The 6,000-nt window shown below is 37.6% G+C and overlaps 1 protein-coding gene across 2 annotated transcripts in view; it reads right to left on the bottom strand.

The window, feature by feature from the left end:
• Positions 1 to 3,711: 3,711 nt before the first annotated feature.
• Positions 3,712 to 6,000, bottom strand: part of CDC42SE2 (CDC42 small effector 2) — a 120,373-nt gene continuing 118,084 nt past the window's right edge. For both annotated transcript variants that reach the window (XM_037901661.2, XM_037901662.2), the window contains exon 5: positions 3,712 to 5,775. The gene's annotated coding sequence lies outside the window, so the exon portion shown is untranslated. The remainder of the gene's footprint in view (positions 5,776 to 6,000) is intronic.

Raw genomic sequence — 6,000 nt, 5'->3', positions numbered from 1 at the left:
GTTTATTATGTAGTCAGTGTAAGATTTATGAATTTCCTTAATTATTAATTTTCTTGCTTTTAAGTGACTGGGTTTTATAAACTATGTGATGGTTCCATATGTTTTTGTCACATAGCAACCATAACAAGGCTTAGAAACAAGCCTTTTGTTTATAAAATTAAAATAGTTTTATATGGTTCTCCCAGCTGCATTTCTGACTTATTTTGTGATACATATTACAGAGCTAAAATGTAATGCTTTCCCGTTTCAAAAATGGAATGGGCCTGTCAGACTGTTTGATTTCTTTTAAAATGGTTTTTAGATCCTGTGCTAAACATCTAAATAGTCTTCATTAAGAGTGAGATGACCTTTGTGAAGAGACCAAGTAAAAGCAGCTTCCTTCACACCCCAGTTTAAGTAGTACCAAAAATCTCCCTTTTCAGGCAAGCGTTAGGCTTTGATCCTTTTGGATATTTTAGTGGATCTTTGCTGTTGCTCTTTTTCTTTCTGGGTTTTATTAAAATATATCTAGTAATTCAGAGCCTCTCTCTTATTTCAAAAAGAAAAGGAGTACTTGTGGCACCTTAGAGACTAACCAATTTATCTGAGCATAAGCTTTCGTGAGCTACAGCTCACTTCATCGGATGCAGTGAGCTGTAGCTCACGAAAGCTTATGCTCAAATAAATTGGTTAGTCTCTAAGGTGCCACAAGTACTCCTTTTCTTTTTGCGAATACAGACTAACACGACTGCTACTCTGAAACCTCTCTTATTTCAATCACAGCTATTCCTATTACTTTGACTAAAATAAGCAGTTAACTTGGTTATTTACGTGGCCACCAGGGAACATATGACAGCACAGACACCTTCTTGAGGCATGTGCAAATTAGTGTGTTTTATGTTTAAATATAATTTTATCTGCTGATCACTACAATGATATGCATAGAATCATATATAATAACTGTAAAATTTTACAACAGGCTTAAGGGACATAGAGTGAAACCTTTTTTAGAGACCACCCGCTCATTATGCAACCTCCTGTCTTTACAGTCCTCTCCCAAGTATCCACACAAAGAGGGACTGATCCTGCTCCCACAGAAGTCAATGGCAAAATTCCCATGGACTTCTGTGGTGCAGGATCAGGGCCATAATGAGTACAGCTGTGCTCCACTTTTATTAGAAGTCAACCTCTGCTAATATACTTTTTTTAGACCTTTGAAAAATGTCTTTATATTCTCTTCTCCCTCTATGTTTGTGTATGTAATGTATCCAGTTTTAAAAGGTATAAAGAGAATATTAATAAATATATTTAAGCTGCCTCAAGAAAGATGCATCTAATGTTACTTTTAAAACATTTTTTGAAAGATCCTTTGAAAAATCTGAAAATTATACCTAGACCAAAATATTCAAATCCAGGTGCCTAAAGTTCAACTCTTTTGTACAGAGGCATCTAGATAAGTAGCTTGATTTTCAAAGGTACTGATCATCCTCTACTTATACAGATTTCCGTGAGTATTGTCTATACTCAGTGACTCTAAAAATCAGGCCACTTATCTAGATGCCTACATATGGATTTTAACTCTTTAACTTAAAGCTCCCCGTGTTCAAAAATTTTGGCCATAAGGCTCAAATCACTGGAACCTTGAACCCAGATTGTGTGAAAGGTGACATCTTCATATCACTAAGTGTTTGCACCAAGTTGTTTGCGAAGTGTGTAGGTTTTTGCTTTTTGGATTAAGAACCAGCCACCACTTGGTAAGAGAAAAAGTTACTAGGAATTCCATTTTTAAAGAATTCTCCTGTGTTACTGGATCCTCACTATATGCTTGTTTCCCTTCTCCCACTAAACGCCCATTCATTCTGTTCTTTGGATTAGCCGAGACAGCTCCAATCATGCTTCAATCCCACCTTAGAACATTTCAATTCCGGAACTGCCTCATCCACTCTCTACCCACTAATTCTCCCACCAGCTTGCCGGTCTCCCTCACACCCCAGTCTCTAATCACTACTCAAATTCAAGGAGCCCAATTCTCACACCACCTTCACACCTTCTGTCTTTGCTCAGGCTTATCTTTCTCCAAATTTTCATTAGAACAAAATCTCACGTTGGACATCCCCTCTCTTTTGAAACCTGCTGTGTTCCTCATCATATCGTTTGCTCCCAGAGGCTCCTGTCCCTTGATTCTATTTGCTTGGATTCAATTGGTCATACTGGTAGGAATGAAAGACTGGTACTTCATAAATACACAACTGAGAAGTATTTGATGTGTAACATGTAAGCTTAATAAAATCCAGTTTGTAGTATTTCTTCCACACTTCCTGTATTGAAGTTATTAACCCATTAATTATTTATCAATTTTACCAGGCTTGGAGTTTCGGTAACATTTTGGGTTTGGTTTTTTAAAAAGTCTATACAATAGGAGAAATCCTGGCACCACTGAGGTCAATGGCAAAATTCCCATTGACTTCAATGGGGCTAGGATTTTTTTTTTTATTATTATTAATCTGGCCCATGGGTGAATGTGGCTTTTTAGCTTTTTGACACTCTAGGAATGGGAGCTATAGAAATGCCCTCAGGTGTGCTTACACAGCATCTGGGAGGTGTGAATCCCAACTCAGGCAGACATACAAACACTAGGTCTACTTGAGCTAGTGCCTCAAAATAAGCATAGCTGCGGCCACATGGACAGCAATCCCTGCTTGAGAGATACCATTTTTGGTTTCTGGAAATGCAGAAATCCAATTAATACATAAAAATTCTCATTATTGCACTTCCTGTCACCAATTTTAATTGTTGGGATCTGTCCAGCAGTCCCAGAAGACTGACAACTATGTCCCATATTTCTAAAAGTGCATTTGTTTACATGCACAGATATGAATAGATGTATGTAAATCCCTGATTTGCTCTTGCATAGTTGGTGTTTAGAACAATTTCCTGCGTTAAACATCAAGATCATGACACCACTCTAAATTACTGTTATGTTTGTGGAATTCAGATTCTGTCTTCCCCTCTTTCTAGACTTTGTTCAGGAGGGCCTGTTAGAAAGTGCAGGAGGGCATCATCAGCAACTTACCTGCTCTAAAGAGAACAATTCATAATTGTCCCAACTCTGTGCTAGGGGCAGGAAAGCAGCTACAACTTGCTAGTATGAGTGCTCATGTGGCAGTCCTATCCTCCTCTCTGTGTGGGTTAGGTGATGGGGGTAGAGTGGGAGGGGAACAGAAGCAAGGCGGAGGAGAGCTGGTACAGTCAGCCGATTCCTTCACAGACAGGCCTCGGCATCTGCCTTCAGAGCATATTGGTCTTTAGGGAAGGCAGAGGAAAAACTGGGAAACATAGAAGAGGGAGGCGTCCAAGCTTCAAAAGGCATCCAAAAGCAAGTGGTTGGCTCTGCTGTTTGTTTTAGTAAGGAGAAGTGAACAGTAACGGATCAGTGTCTGGAACGGCAAAACCACTTTTGCACCCAGAGTTTTCAGCAGATCCCAAGCAAACCTATTACTGGAATAAAATTCATTATAAAATAAGGGTCAAAACTCCATTTAGCAAAAAAAGGTGACATGGCATGAGAAATCAGAAATATTAAACCTGAACAGCACTAGCCTTCTCTGTTATAGTAAAAGGGTTGATACTCAGATAGTCTAACCATGAAATTGTCTACAGCACACAAGTGTTTTTCTAATGTAAGTATTACTGTTATATTATTTCTGAAAAAGAAAAAGGTAAACCAGCAACTGAAAGAAAACATTTATTGAATCAAAGTCAATACTTTCCTTTTAATATCTACAAGTCAACACTGAACTGACTTTATTCAAGAATGAACACAATGTACAAAAAAAGTATGTTTGTTATAAAAATATGTCAATTTTTTTTCTGGCTACTGAGCTGAAGACATTTGACAAGTGCAAGGTAAACCTGCTCACTAAAATTAATTCGCAGAGTGATGACAAAAAGTGAAAATCATTTTGTAACCCTAGAGTATTTAAAGGCCCACTGATAAAGAAGCATTTGAAATGCTGACCCCAAATCACTGTGTTGTTGTGTATTTATGCACACTAGACAACTGAACGTATCTCAATCCTGTGTCATTATGAATCAGTACCTGCATCGGTGAAGACTATCCAAGTTTATCAGAGCTATCCAACCAGATAATTAACGTCTACCATTGGAGTACAACTTTACTACTCCTGAAGAGAGTCAATGGCCTCAATGTCCAGTATATCTGTGTGAATATGACTTTTTGTTTAGTACCAGGAAAAAAAGCAGATGTGTATGTGTTTATACCAATCTGGGGTCTGTTTCAACACAGAATGGAAATGGAAATTAGGAGAGAGGCTAGAAAGGAGAGAACTATAATTGTTAAGTGTATCGCATTTATGTTTTTATGTATATATATTTTAGCTTTCATCTGATTAGGCTCAGTTATGCCCAGTTTGCTAGTTAAAATGTTGAATGTAGTTGAGGATGATTTTTAACATAATTTTTTGAAGTCAGTTAGGATTCAAACTGTTGACTTCTGTTTCATATCACCAACAAGGAAGGAAAAAAAGGAAAGGACCATTTACAGAAAAATCTGAGAACAGTGCAATATTAAAATACAATTTTCACAACATGTGAAAGAGGAACATGCTTTGGAACCTGAGCAAAAGGCTTCTTACTGAGATAGTAAAAAGTCACCCTGTATGTTGTTTTCCCTGGCATCTGTTCTGCCAGATCAGTATGCTGCTCTTAGCAACTTACATGGCCCCTAAATATTTAGTACACAGAAACTGCCAACTACTTAGAGAGGTCAACTAAACTTCAGCTAATATTGCAGGCAGTTTGACATGCTGCTACTGGAAATGACCATACAGCCTAAAAATTAAGCAAAATTTAAAAAGGAAAATGAAAAAGAAAGCAGCCAAACATGATGATGCTTTTTTAAACAGACAAAAAGGTCTACCACAACACTTAGATACGGTACTACACTGGTTTACAATCTTGAGGTCAGCTCTTTCAAAATAAATATACTAAACATTTACAATAAAATGCCTTATGAATGCAAGCTCACTCTTTATTATTTCAAGACCAGTTGGTTGACAACTTAAGACATGACTCTGAAGCAGCTAAGTTACAAGTCCTTCTTCAGAGCCTGCCATGAGCCAGTGCCACAGCTAAACTTTTAATCAGCAACAGTATCATCAGTCCGCAGCGACAAACATTTTTTTTCTGGCACCAAACAGGCCACCATACAAAGCAACTTCACAAAGCATGCGGTCATCTACTCTGCTGATTTTCAAATGTATGAAATGATCATTGTGCTTGCAGGTCCCAGACCTTTCAAAAACATATATAAACAATGACAGATTAAAAACATTAATAGAAACTCACTCCCTTCTAAATTACAGCAGGGGAGGGGGAAATTAAGAGGCCCAGCAAAAGAAGAATGCTGTGCATTAGCACTTTCAGGAAGAAAAGAAAGAGATGACCAAGCTAAAACTGGAGCATTAATTTGCTTAATATTGAAAAATGTAAAAAAAGGAAAACGACAAAAAACAAAACAAACAAACAAAAACTCCCCAAACCCTAAACAGCTATATGTCCATGGTTTTGACAGAGGCCAAATGTGTGCATGCCACTGAAAGGCACGGTAGGACCAATCTGACAAATGACATCATCAGAGCAGAACAGCAACTTTCACTGGAATAATCACAAGGGGTGAACAATGAGCCATCACTTCTCTCTTGTCATGAGCACAGAAAGCAGTCACCAGGGCAAAAGGGGGAACACAGGAAAGAAGATACAGAAATTCACAAGAACCTGTGAAACAAAGAGAAAATGAAAGTTAAACAAAAGCAAGACTTTTGAAAATATGATCATGACAGCTTTCTAAACACTATATAACATTAATCTGTTTAATAGCCTTCATATTATGTTTATTTAAGTATGCAGCACTCCTGCAACATTCCTCTTAAATGTGCTATTTAATTATACAACTCAGAGTTGTACTGAAATTTAGTATGCAACCTGCATCTCCTGCTAAGA

The sequence above is a fragment of the Chelonia mydas genome, chromosome 5 (assembly GCF_015237465.2).
Source record: "Chelonia mydas isolate rCheMyd1 chromosome 5, rCheMyd1.pri.v2, whole genome shotgun sequence".
Classification (NCBI taxonomy): domain Eukaryota; kingdom Metazoa; phylum Chordata; order Testudines; family Cheloniidae; genus Chelonia; species Chelonia mydas.
Note: the sequence above shows the minus strand (reverse complement) of the source record. Positions and strands in the feature narration are given on the sequence as shown.